Genomic DNA, 14,312 nt, shown 5'->3' with positions numbered 1-14,312 from the left:
CAGTGACATACAGTCATTTTCATGATGAATATTTGGTAGTGACCAAAGCACGGGATGGGTTTCCACTAAGCCATGCAGGCTCCCTTATCCAACCAAAATGGTAACATGCATTAACCAGGTGGGGGCCCCGGGTAACCCATCCTTGGCACGTAAGGGCATTCAGGTGAAAGCAAGCAAACACTGATCGTCAGAGGCAAGAAGGAATAGGGGTGTGACCAACCTCCCTCTTGGAAGAGGAAGGGACTGTGATTTATATTGCCTCGTTCATTATGATCAAACTCTCCTCCAGACTGGAATCTCTGGGTTGCTGGGCTTAGTTGAAGATGGAGCAGAAACTGGGAAGTCTAAAGAAGTAAGGCTCTATTCTTCTTGATTCTGAGTTATCGGGGACTGGAGAGTGTTTCCATGACAAAATAAATATTCCGATAGTTACAGGGAACATATTTTCTAAAATGTAAAAATTGGACATATGGTTGACAAGTACTTAGGGAGATATAGGAAAAAAGCATTTAAAACTGAGTCCACTCCTGAAAAATCTGGAATGTGGTTACCTTCACACAGTGCCCCTTCTAAAGGGGCATATAGTACATATCATCCAGGATACGCCAATTAACACAGATCACTAATTGCAGCCATTGCTAACCTCTGGCCTGTGCATGAGAACAATTCACCAGCACTCCTCAGCTGAGCCTCTTGGTGACTCTGAGCAGTTCAGCTGGTCACTCAGAGGTCTCAGCATCCTGCAGGCAAGGAACAGACTCAAAGCTAATGATGTTAAAGGGAGAATTACACACTGTCCTCCCAGAATGCTTACCCTGATGGATTTATTCACCTTTTTTGTATAATTTGGACCAGGATAAAATAACAACTTTTATTGATGCATATATCCAATACATATATACACTCACTTCCATCGTGGTTAATCTCTCTCTCACACACACAGACACACACACAAACCTGCAAACACACACACACACACACACACACACACACACACACATGCACACAGAGGAGGGCTGTAAGAGCAGGCTCCATTTGGTGGTAGCTCCTAGGAGGGATGCAAAATGGAGCCAAATTTGCATAGTACGCCAGACAAGCCCTCCGGCCCCTGAAACTTCACACCTGTCTCCTGCCAGTACCCAAAGTGCCATCTGCTTCCCCAGGAAAGCCAGACACACAAGGCCCCATCTTTATGGCTCTGGTAGAGGATGAGAAAACCTGGCAAGGGGAGCCCTTAATTGCTCAAAAATAACTCCATGGTACGTAACATACAGTTACATGAAGAGCTGAAGGAAGAGCCTTGGCAATATCTTTCACAAACATTCGGGATAATGGTTGGGGCATGCAAAAGGGAAACTATTTAAGGACTCAACCTAGTCCCAAATTATTTCCACTGCCAAGAACTCTACAAGTGCGGGGCTCCATGTGTGACAGAAAGTTCCACACAAAAAGGAATGTGAGGCATCCCGGCAGGATCATAGTTTTTCATCTACTCTACCCTGCATGTGAGATGCTCTCCTAAAGATTTTTTTTACCACATCACATAAATAATTGTATTCATTGGGGCTACTTTTAAAATACAGTTCAATCTCCATCCAGTTCTTAGAGCAGAGCAGAAGGACGTTTCCTCCCCCAAGCCCACACAGCAGCGGCTGAGCAGAGCCCAGCAGCACGAAACAGGAGATCCGGGAGAAGCAAGGTGGGCTTCAGGATGGGGTAAGCTCAGGCGAACACACAGCACACAGTGCGTCAGCAGTGTCACTCTTTAGATTTGGGGCTGGATCGTTCTTTGTCAAGAGGGGCTGTCCTATGCACTGGAGGAGATTTCGCAGTATCCTGGCCTCTACCCACCAGATGCCTGGAGGTAAAGAGAGTCCCACACACAAATTGTGACAATCACAAATGTCTCCAGACATTGTAAAATGCTCCTGGTGGGCAACAATCACCCGTTTTAAGAACTACGATACTAAGGCCGGGCGCAGTCACTCACGCCTGAAATCCTAGCACTCTGGGAGGCCAAGGTGGGAGGATCACTTGAGGTCAGGAGTTCAAGACCAGCCTGGCAATAGTGAGACCCCGTCTCTACAAAAATTAAAAAAATTAGCCAGGCATGGTGGCGCATGCCTGTACTCCCAGCTACTCAGGAGGCTGAGGCAGGAGGATCACCTGAGCCCAGGAGTTTGAGGTTGCTGTGAGCTAGACTGATGCCACGGCACTCTAGCCCGGATGACAGAGCGAGACTGTATCTCAAAAAAAAAAAAAAAAAAAAAAGAACTACTGGACTAGATGATCTCTTGAAGCCTCATCAAAGCCCATTACCGGGATGTGTGGGTGGCAGAGAGGGTTCTGATAGCACGTCTATCACAGGGAACTCTGTTCACGTGTTTATGAGTCTGTATCTCCCATCGGATTGTAGTTTATGAGATCGGGAACCATTCCCACCTGAGCAGTGCTGTCTCTCCAGCCCGCGGCCCTGTGCCTGGCACAAAGACTGAATCAATGACAGGCTGGACCCGAGCAACTCAGTCCCCTGTCCCTGTCCGGCTCTCCCTGTGCCAAGCACTGTGTCTTTGTGTTGGCAGTGGGGGTGGGAGGGGAGGAGGGGGATCTTCAGAGAACTAATAAAATAAATGACTAAATAAATGGAACCTCTTGTCGAAAGAACACAGAGATAAGATAAATCATTTTGAGTCCTGGAAAAATTATCTCCACCATCCTGCCCCGGTTTCTCCGTTCAGCCAGAAAACACTTTAATTTATCTTGTGAAATTTTTCATCCACTAGACGCACATTAAGTATTTCTTTCTTCTTCTTTTTTTTTTTTTTAAATATTCCTTTCTCCACAAAGGTGGGTTGGCTCTCAACTCATTGGAATAAAAGCTCCATTAGCCTCTGTGCATGTAAGACTCATGGGGTTGGCCTAGATTCAGGACCTGCAGAATAATAAAGAAAGCTGACACTCATTCTTCAAGTAATTAGAGTTGGTAAAATAAACTGTGTGCATCTCATTAAGGGAATGGATCCATCAGGCCCAGGACAGGGCGGAATCCCATGCTCACAGCACCAGCCTTTTGTCTCCAAGTAAACCCTAGCCGATAAAAACAGCTTCCCATGGAGTCATTGGGGAAACATTCCTATATTCCACCCCCAGCCCTTCATGTTTGTTCATCTCTGTGTCCATGCAGTTTCTCAGCTGACTCAAGCCAGCAAACACTACAGTTCTCTTCTTACACATAACACAGGTTTCCCCAAGTCCCTGCATAGAATGCCTCCTCCCTCAGTAACACGCTGTCATTTATAATCACAGATCCAGGAACCCACCCTTAGCCAAGAGGACATCACTTTTCCATGCCTATCAACAGACAGGAGGTGGTTGTGCTGAGATACCCACACTTTTGACCAGGCTTGTGACAAGCAGCAATGTAGACTAAGGGTTTGGTTGGAAATCAACAGAATAATCAGTGATTATGAAACGAATGCTCTTTGGAAAATAAACAGCCCCTTTCTAAACTCAAATTATGGCTCTAAACTGTATTAGCACTCTCTTCTAAAATCTAAGACAACCAAACCAAACTCAGCTTTCAAAAAGCCAAGAAAGTCTTTGCAACTTTCATTCTGCGTTCTTGGATTACCTGATGCTGCCATCGTAGCTGTGTGGTTTTCCTCTCCGCCGTAGCTCTTCATCCTGCCCTCCCTTTGGCTAAATGCAAATCAGCATCAATGTCTTCTAATTGTTCCCTTGTCCCTCCTTATGTAAAAGATGCTCCTATCATTTTTGCATACCTGATCCATAAGATGGAGAGAAAAGTAGGTGAGGAAATGAGGCAGCTTAGATAACAGACAAGCCAGCTCTCCACTGACCACAGAAGTACATCTCAAAGCAAGAGGCAGGAAGAAGAGCAGAATGGTCCAGGACTGCTAGGAAGTAAAGACGGTCTTCGGCTACGCAGGAATAGCGGCTAGAAACAGACAAGCTGGGGAAGAGGTTACAGGAGGAGGAGTTTTGTCCAGAAAGGCCAGAGAGCAGCCTGGTGGTTTTCCCTTATCAAATGCCTGCAGGGCCCCACGTTGCTTTACTGCCCAGCTGTGCCCAATCATGACCGAGACGTGGGAAACGCCAAGGCTACGGTACCTGGTAATGAGAGGACTTCCCAGTGCTTTCAACATGTCTAGAGGTCTTCAAGATTAGGAGAGCCCGTCTTCTACCCGGGGAAAACAATATTGAGCTAGCCTGCATAAATCCTTAGGAGCATTTCTAACTGTGGAAAACTATGAAAATCTAGGACCTTGGGCCAGGGCAGAATGTCACACCAGAGCAGGGCTGGGACGGGGTGAGCAGTGCTAGCAGGAGCCTGGCTGTGACCAGCCACTTGGCTCTTCAACCCAGCCTGGTTCTCCTCTGCTTAAACACATTCCGCGTGGCCGTTACACTGCCCCACAGTCCTGGCGGACGCATTCTGTAGTGTTTCATTTCTCACTGTCTCATTGACAGCAGTGCGTGTTTGTGTGTGTGTACGTGTGTGTGCACATGTGTACTTCCTTGGCCATGTTCCCCAGGGGGGAGGCTTCCAGAGATATTTCCATGAGCACAGATGCTGCAGTGGTGACAGGGAACAGGCAGAGACAGCGTCAGGGCTGGGAGGGGGTCTGTCCATGCCTGCACCTTCCCTTCTCCATGAACTCAGCCACTTGGCATCCATGACGTCTCTCCCTTTAAGCTCACTGCAGAGTCTGAGGGCAGCTCCCCTTCCCTGCTGTTCTCTGCACACCCTGCCCCCTTTATCCTCCCTCACCCCCTTCTGTTCCCTGCTCTCCTCCCCCCTTCTGGTTTCTTCAATTTCAATGAGTTTATTGGCATGACGAATGTTGCCAAAGCCAATAACACTGAGTCTCAGTGTCTGGGGATGGATTTCACAGTGCAAAGGGGGTGGCTGGAGCCCCGGACCACATTCCCACTGCGGGTTTCTGCCTCAGTCTGAGGCGGTGGCAGGCTGCCAGGGACCTTGTTCACTCGGGTTTCCAGTCTCAGCTGAACTCCCCAGCCTTGTCTGCAGACAGGGAGAACATTCTTACAATGGCAGAGGTCATGTCTGGAGCCTCAGGTCTAGGAGGGGAGGGGCTTCAAGCTTATGTTTTCAAGGAGCAGTTTATAAACAAGTCCTGCACCAACTGTGTTGTCAAAACTCCAGCCTCCTGCTGACACTGCACATTCACAGACCGGGTCCAGGGTGACAAAGACAGGTGGCTCTCAGCCCAGGAGTTCACACAAGATTAGAAAAGGTCCTTGAGGGTTCTTCTAAACAAGTGAGATTCTTACCTTTGTCCATACTAACACGCGCTCGTGTGCATACACACACACAATAAGAACAATTTGGAGAATCTGAAATAGGCAAGAGAAAATGGGTTTTGTTATAGGTAGAGCCTCAAACGTCCATTTCAAATGAGTTTTAGCTAAGGAAGTCGCCTTCCTAATGAACCAATCTCCAGCTCCCCTTCTGTCTCTCTCTCTCTCCCCCCACTTCCCCACCCCCTCATTTTCTCAGACACACAAACACTGCACACACACACACACACACACACACACACACGCGCGCACACACACCCCTTGTCAGCACAGCAGACTTTTCCCTCCAGGGTGCCTCAGCTGATGGAAATTTCTATTTGCAATGAAAATCAACTTTAGAAAACGTCACAGCAAGGGACATTTTTTTCCTGGCTGCCCCAAGATTGATCTGGTCCATAGGATGCCCCAGATCATTGCATTCGGTAATTTCATTCTGCTTATGATCTATTTCTTATACGATCAATATGATAAATGCGCCGGAGAGCAAAGTGGGTTACGGCCCGACGCTGGCGGAGTGAGAAGAGGGGAGCACCGGCTGCCGCGCTGTGTGTCTCATGAAGCAGAAAAGCAATTCAGTCGGACTAAAGGCTACAGACAAGGAGGTATATTCTCCGTGATAAATGCAAATGATGTGACCACATTTCCCCCAGCACAAACGGGGTGGGGAGGTGGGGAGGGGAGCCCAGCCCCGCTGTCTGGCTCACAGCGTGTTCCTAGGAACCCACAGGACGTCCGCACACAGCAAGCATGTTGGAGGGGTGGGTGAGGGGGTTCGAGAGGGAAAAACTAGAGTTTGCTTAACCCATCAGTGTTAATGCCAAGTCCCCTCTTCCTGATTCCACTGCGCCTCTGAGCATTACCATTTTTAAAGCATAGCACAAGACAATCAGGCATCCGGCCAGCGGAGAACCACAGGGAGAGATCAGACAGCACGCTGATCCATGAGCATCCCATCACGTTCTCTGGGCGTCAGAGTTCCCTTGGCTACAGGCCTCGTTAGGTAACAATCAGCCTCACTGTCTGCATTGTTATTCTGCGCCAGGCTCTTCTGTTTCCCCACATGAGCCCACGTGTCTAGGGATCCTCGGGCCAGCCATTGAATTCCCTGCATTAAAGTTTCATCACCTGTAAAAGGGGATCAATTAGACTTCCACTGCTCCCACTGGCAAGTATTTCTTATGAGATGGAATAAAATAGTATAAATAACTTCTAAAAGCATATAATGTGCCAGGAGTGTGCGGTATTGGCTGTGGTGAGCACTGTGAATCCTCTAAAAGGAGAAAGAGAGGTCACTGTCCTCAGAAAGTTTGGAGATTAATAGGGAAGATGAGTCAATGCTGGAAGAGGAGCAGCAGGACAAGTGAGCACAGAGCAAAGAGTCTTGGACCATGAGGTGCCAACCCTATCCTGTAACCAGTGCTCTACCACCCCCTCAATGCAGGACTTGCACAAGTTCCTTCCCCACTCTGGGCCTCAGTTTCCCCAAAGGAACAGAAGGCACTGGGGCAATCTCACAAGGCCACCAGACAAATTGAGCCCTAGCGTGGATGCAGATGGCAAACTGTGATCTGAGCTCCAGAAGGAGATGAAGCGGAGCTAGATGTAGAAGAGGGAAAGGACATACTGTGACAAACAGGAATAGCAGGGACATTCCTAGATGGGACATCAATCTTGCTAAGTCCCCACCGTGAGAGTGAGCAAGTCCCCACCAAGCATGTTCAAAGAAGAACCCAAGAGCAAAGTAGTAAGGAGGAAGGGGAGGAGGCACGGAAGGTGTCTTTGGGTCAGAGGCCTCGTCCAGGGTGAGGGAAGGTGGGGAGAAAGGGGGGACGGGGCTGTTGGGTGGGGTACACTCTTCACACGGGTGCTCAGAGGAGCTTGCCTGCCCTGCTGACCTCTCAGCTTCCTGTCTGTGTCCAGAGGGCCGTAGCCTTCAGGGAGCTTTCTCAGGGGAGTGCACTGTCAACACAACCCTGCTGGTGCTTGTGTCCTTTCAGGAAATTAAATGTGAAGCTGCTCAGTCCTGCCAAGACTTGATTCCTCCCAGACTCTTCCCCCTCCTGCTGCAGAAAGCCCAAGGCTGGCTGGAAAAGGTGGCGGGGGGTGGGGGGGTGCTGTGGGTGGGGCTGTCATGGTCAGATGGATCCCAGAAGCTCTGCACTGGTGGTTCTCTGCCCTCCCTTCCCCTCTCCTCCCTCTGCACAGAAGTCAGACTTGTGTACCCCTGGTCTATGGAAAGGGGCAAATAGAATCCCCCTTCCCTTTCTTCATCAAGATGGCAGAAGCTGCAATGAGATCTCCACTGGGAATATTGATTACATGGCTACTGCTCCAAGGGCAGGGCTGGGAGCTGTGATTCAAATGACAACCAAGCCATCTAGGGCCCATATAAAAGTGGCCAGGAGGATGACTCCCCTGAACATTTCCCATTTGCAAAGAGAGCAAGTGAACTGTGCTCTTAACAGGTACTAGGTTTACCAAAGGTATATCTTGGTTGTATTCAAGGCCATTCATTCATTCAGTATATTTTCACCCACTGGGAAAAGGATTTCCAAATCACACAAGTATTGCATTTCTTCTCTATAGCTGGCATAGCTGAGGCTGGCCCAGGGTCACACACATGCTAGTTAGAAGAGCCAAGGCTGGAAGGCCAGTGTGGAAGGTACACAGCATTTTGAAGGAGATGGGGGCCTCAGTGGGTGGAGGGCCACGTGCAGCTGCTGATCTATGTGCAGCTGTTTGAAAATTAAGAGACAAAATAAAACTTTTAAAAATGGGAACTGCTTATTTTAGTCAAAGCTTTCTCATTCCACCCCCACCCAAATTTCTCAGCAAGTGTGAAGTTCAGAAGGGAGCGCAGAGTGGTGTCAAGGATCAAAGGGCAGGGCCTACCCTCTTTGACCTGCACAGAATGAGCTGTCTAGACAAAACGCACCAGCTTCCTACTAGTGACTGGGGGTCATCAGCAAAGCAGAAAAAATAAAAATATAACGAACACTACGGACGTGCAATCCAAAAAGGGAGAAATATATTCTTCCCCATCCTCCCTCCTTCTGAGTTCATTTTCTGTTGACTTTACTGATGCTTCTTTGGGTTCTTGGCCTTGAAGATATTTCTGCCTTGCTCTTTGCCAGCATCCTGGGCTGCTCTTCTTTTGTTAGTAATGAGTTCAATTCACATGAAAAGTCAGAGCCTGCTTCTGGGGCATTTGGGCAAGTCCCAAGCAGCAGTTCTGCCAATGCCGCTGCCTGAGAATTCTTATCAAGCCCCCGGACAACTTAGACTCTGCTCACTCCAGAATATTCTCAATGCTCCAGAATAGGTCAAATACCAAAACTCTATGGGAATTTTCCAGTGGGAAGAGTTCCAAAATCACCAAAGATCTGAATTACCTTCCCATAATTGGAAAAGTCCACCAAATAGTGGAGAAATGATCTCTTTCTCTTTCCCCTGGCTTGCCAACTGAAACACTGTCTGCTCCTAATCCAAAGCGTGTCATGAGGCATATTCCCAATGAGCTCAACCCCATAATTGAAAGCAGCCCTGCATCGCCTTTGGTCTTGGGTATTTTCATCATCGGACTGTTAGTGCCAAGACATACGTTTTGCCAAGGAAAACTTTCCTTTGAAACCTCTATCTTATCCAAACAGAGAGTTGGAATTGACTTTTGGCAGCCCCAAAGATAGTTCTGAGTTATGAAAAATAATACATATGTGTCAGCCAACCTAAGAGATTGTCCCCAATCTGAAAAAAGGAGGCTTGCACACGACCCCATCTTTCCTTCCAATAAATTGACAAAGCCAATGCATGCACTTGTTACAACTTCAGAGCCTGCTATGTTGGCCTTTAAAGTTCCTCTGAATGTAACCCCCAGCTCCCTCTACTCAAAGAAGTGTACGTAGCATAAGAACAAGGGATGTCAGAATGAAAGGGGAGAGCTGGGTGTAGAGTATTTTAGTTGCATTCTTCAAGGAGAATCTTCAAGAGCATCCAGCTCTTGGAAAGACTGCAGTTTGGGGAAGGTTTGGTCTAACTTGGAGGTGTTAGAAAACAGGGCATTTCTGGGCGTTATCTATTTCCTGGGGGAGTGGAGTGGGTCCTCATGAAGATAATCATGTCGTACCAAGAAGCTGATGAAAACATTTCACAAATGTCCAAACCAATGATCTCACCTGAAAAAAATGGAGGTATGCTCTCCGCAGGCAACCTTCTGCAGGGCAGGGGCTGGGTAAAGAAGAGTAGGGTCGTTCTTGATGAATGCCAGGCCTGGTGATTTGCCTGCCCATCTGCAGAGCTCAAGACTCTCTGTGCTGGTCATCCTGGGTTCCTGGCTTCTCTCCTAGTTGCGTTTATAGCTCCTTGAGGTGAATTACTGCTGCATCACACTCTCAGGATAGTCACTTTAGTGGGGAAGAAAACCTGCTTAGAATCACAGACTCTCATAATTAGACGTGACCTTAAGGCCTATTGAGTTACATCACCCATCTCACACTAGAATGCCTGCACAACAGAGTACGGCATCAATGACAAGACAGTCACTACCAATAGCACAGCTCGAGATGCAGGGCTGCACAGGGCCAGATGACTCAAGTGGCAACCACAGATATCAAAGCAGATACACCAACTTTGCTAGTATAGGGAATGAGTGTTGTGGTTAAGATAATGGGCTTAGACTGCCCGGAGTTAGACTCCCTGTGTTCAAACCCTGGCTCTACCGTTTCCTCCTAGATAACCTTGGGCAAGGGACTCGCTCTGTCTGTGCCTCAGTTCCTCATACGTAAAATAGGGGTAACAGTAGTACCTACCTCATTTGGCATCTGTGAGATTAAAATGAGATAATGTGGGTAAAACACCTAGAATATTGCTTTAGAATGTCTATCCTACCTAATCGAAAAACTGAGATCCTCCTTCTTTTAAAAAATTATAAATAATTTTATGTATAATATAAAAGCATAAATATTAGTATAATGATCTCTTATATGTCAAAATAGTATAATGAATGCCTCAATTAGCTTTGACAATGATCAATACATGGTCATTCTTGCTTTATCTATACCCCACCCACTTTACCCACACCTCCGGTTATTTTGAAGCAAATCATATTTAATCTTTCAATATTTCAGTATTCTAAAAAAGGGACTCTTTAAAAAAATAATAGCCACAAGAGCATTACTCTATAATATTAAATATCAATCATTGTCTCATATATTAATATATATATATTTTTTCTGTCTCTCACTGTATGTTGGAAATGGGATGAAGAGAAGTCCATACATTGCAATTGATTGATATGTCCCTTAAGTCTCTTTTAATATGTAAGCATCCCCTTCTTCTTTCTTACTATTTTTTCAATTGCAACTTTTTAGTTATAAAATTAAGTCGTTTGTTGTATAGAGTTTCCAACAGTCTGTATTTTGCTGACTGCATGTCATTTAACAGGATCCTGGAAGGCCAAGACCAGAGCAACCCTTACACATTTTTTATGCTCCATACAGCCACAACTTCAATGAAAATTTGTTGAATTAAATGCATAAATCAGTGTCTCAGCCCTGGATAAGCATCCAAATTACGTACATAGCATTTTCAGATTTTTTTTAAAAGCACAGGTTGCCAAGTTCTACCTAAGACCCACTGAATCTTCAAAAGCGATCACCAAGAATCTGAGTTAAATAATAAAGCGTGCTTCTATTATACAGTCAGTTTGAGAACCATTGATCAAAGCATAGCCACTCTGCATAAATGTACTGGTGGAGCAACATACAGGCATTTCCTGGGCATGTTTCTTAATAGATTCTCCTCTCAGCTGCCTGGGATGGTACAATTCTGTCAGCACAGCCGGAAAGGAAAATGCAGCCAGTCATTTTATTTATCCTGATGGTTTTCTTCAGAGAAAACTTAACAACTGTGGAGGGTGTGGTTTATGTCTTTGAAAGAGAATCGGTTGCATATAAAGGTTAATTACATTGTTAAGGTCGCACAGTTTGTCCGCACTTAGGATGAAATCGGCTTTGTGATCCTCTGGCCCAGAGCTCTGCCCACCATCAGCAAAGCAGCTGCTTCCTTTCACTGGTCCTAGGGTTACCCTGGGGCAGAGATGACGCGAATCCTCCCACCTCTGCAAGGGTACTTCCTCCCATCCCCGGGCAGGACTTTAGAGCCAGAAGGGACCTTTGGGAGCTAATAGAATCCCTAAGGTGAGAAAATAGTGTCCTGTGTCGGAAAGGCAGTTAAATGCAGCCCTTCAGGGAAGAGAATAGAAGTCTTCTGCCCTAGTCCATCAGCCTTTCTTCTCCCCGGACTGCATCAATACCAGTCTCACCCGTTCTTGTGTTGTCACCGCTAATAGTCAGCGCATTGATGCCTTGTGGTATGAATGAAGCCAAGTTAGAGTTGTTGACATCTAGTCTCAGCCAAACAACCTAATATCACATTTCTGCAATTATATAGAAGGCAAGAATTAGACCTCACCCCACTTGCCTAAGCTTTGGTGACAATGGCCATCCCCAGACGTATGCCTAGGAAGTTGCACCCCGTGCAAGCTGAGAAGAAAGCAGGGAGTGGGCTGAGAAAAGATTATCTCCTCCTACTACAATAACTTTAAATGAGCTCTCTCATTTGATTTTTCTTGATCATCTAGCAGTGAAAAGAGGCGGTGGGTAGGTGGGAATGGCTGAGGGCAGGGGGTCCCCAGAAGTAGCAGCACAGTTGGCTTCCTCCAAGTCTGCCTTTTCACTTTTATCCCCAGGGCTCGGTAGGCCAGAAATCATCTAATTGGTGTCCTGGTGGAAAGAGATGGCGGCTGCGTTCTATAGAAATAAGGCTTAGGTTTTTCTTCCATTGTGCGGGCCCACATAATCCTCACCATTCCCTGTGCCCCTGCCCACAGTTCAAACCAAAGGCAAAAACTGGAGGTGGTCCTCTTGGTACATCTGGCTGCTTTGGAAAGCTCCAGGGAAGGAGTCATCATGGGAATCAAATGCATCAATTAAACGCAACAGATCCTTTCTAATCACAGGCAGCACACACACACACATACACACACACACACATACGTGCACACGCACACACACACAATCGCCTGTCTCAATGCACTCTCCAGGGCTCACTCTGGCCTCCCTGGCTTCCACAGTGTGAAGCAGGGCAAAACACTATTCAAGCCACAAGGCCAAGGTTATGGGGGGATGAAGGAAACCTGAGGGGGCGGGCAAGCATGCTGGTGAACTTGAATGTGTGCCAGAGACGGACCGAAAGGCTTTGAAGGCAAAGAGTCCTACAGGGATGCTAATCATGAGCATTTCATTGTGATAATTCTGGGTCTCTTTCTATCACTGGGATGCACACAAAACCCTGACGGGGAATGGGAGCCTCCCAGCTGCTCATTGTATGGCCATCAGCAAAGAGGTCGGTGGTAGAGAAAAGCCTTCTGCCCAGGGCTTTCGGAGAAATCATTGCTTTCACTGGATCAAAGTTCAAAAGGAAAACTCAGGCTAGAATTTAAGAATCTTCCAGGCTAAGCAGACTGTAAAACGATGATCGTATTCAGGGTTATTGGTAATATATTCTAGACCCTTTAAAAGTTATAAGGTGGTGAATGCCCTCTTATATGCCCTCCTTTATCAAGGAGATAAAAGAATGACAACTTACTGAATTGATGTAGGAGATATTATTATAGAGGGTGTGCTGGGGTTGAATTGTGTTCCCAAAAAATATGTTCCAGTCCTAACCCCTGGTACCTCTGAATATGACCTTGTTTGTAAATAGGGTCTTTGCACATGTAATCAAGTTAAAATGAGGTCACACTGGATTAGAGTAAGGCCTAAATCCAGTGACTCATGTTCTTATAAGAAGACTGTGTGGAAACACACACACACATACACACACACACACACACACATAGAGGGAAGATGGCCACGTGAAGACAAAGACAGAAAGTGACGAAGTTACGGGCAAGGAATGCCAAGGATTGCGGGCAACCACTAGAATCTGATTTTTTCCTAGAGCCATCAGAGGGAGTATGGCCCTTCTGAGAGCTTGATTTCTGACTTCTGACCTCCAGAACTATGAAATCCATTGTTTTAAACCATCCAATTTGTAGTCTTTTGTTATGGCAGCCCTAGGAAAGTATAATGAAAGAGAGGGTAAGACTAATTGGCCTGGAGGTTTTCCTCCAACTGCAATAAGCCGTAGTACTAAATGTACGGGGGTTTCTTTGTTGAGAGTTTATGCAGAAGCATCTTTTGGACTGATCCCCACTCAGTCCTATCAGGAGAGAGGGAAGCGTGGCTAAGAATGAGAGGGGAGGCATGAAAGCCACTATAGGCCCTTTAGGAAAGGCCTCAGCCCAACCCTCCTTCCAAGAATGGTTCAGATTCTCTCATACCTGTGCTTCACCCATGAGAAAGACCTGCACACTTCGTGCTGCCCTCTGGGGACAGGAACCAGACCCCAGTCCCCAGGGTTGCCTAGTGGGATTCCTGGAGCTCCTTGCAATCCCAAACAATTAGATAATCCAATCAAGATGACAGGCAGCACACGCTAATGCCATTAGAGGCAAGATCTCCCAGGGCAGCTGTGGAGGGGAGGGGAGACAAAGCATGGTGGGCTCAGTCTCAAGGTCATTGCATCCTCCTCGACTGAGTCACCTGAGACAGATGGTTCTGACTCAACATCAGCATTTCCAAGGGTGAACACTGGTGTCCTCTTCTTGGAAAACCGGGCACCAAAAGCAGAGATGGAATATGCTCAGAGGACAAGGAATCATCCAGAGATTTGTAGAAAAGGCCACGTGCCGTCATGAACATTGCATGGCACTAGGACTCAACAGACCCTGTGGATCCTGGCTCTGCCATTTATCTGCTGCATCACCTTGGACAAGGCTCTTAATCTCCTAAGCCTCCATTTCCTCATTTGAAAACAGAGACAATTACATGGCTTTTTAATACTTGTAGAGTGAGAGGAAGGAACACCTC

The sequence above is a fragment of the Lemur catta genome, chromosome 23 (assembly GCF_020740605.2).
Source record: "Lemur catta isolate mLemCat1 chromosome 23, mLemCat1.pri, whole genome shotgun sequence".
In the NCBI taxonomy this organism is placed as follows: Eukaryota; Metazoa; Chordata; class Mammalia; order Primates; family Lemuridae; genus Lemur; species Lemur catta.
This window is presented reverse-complemented; position numbering follows the sequence as displayed.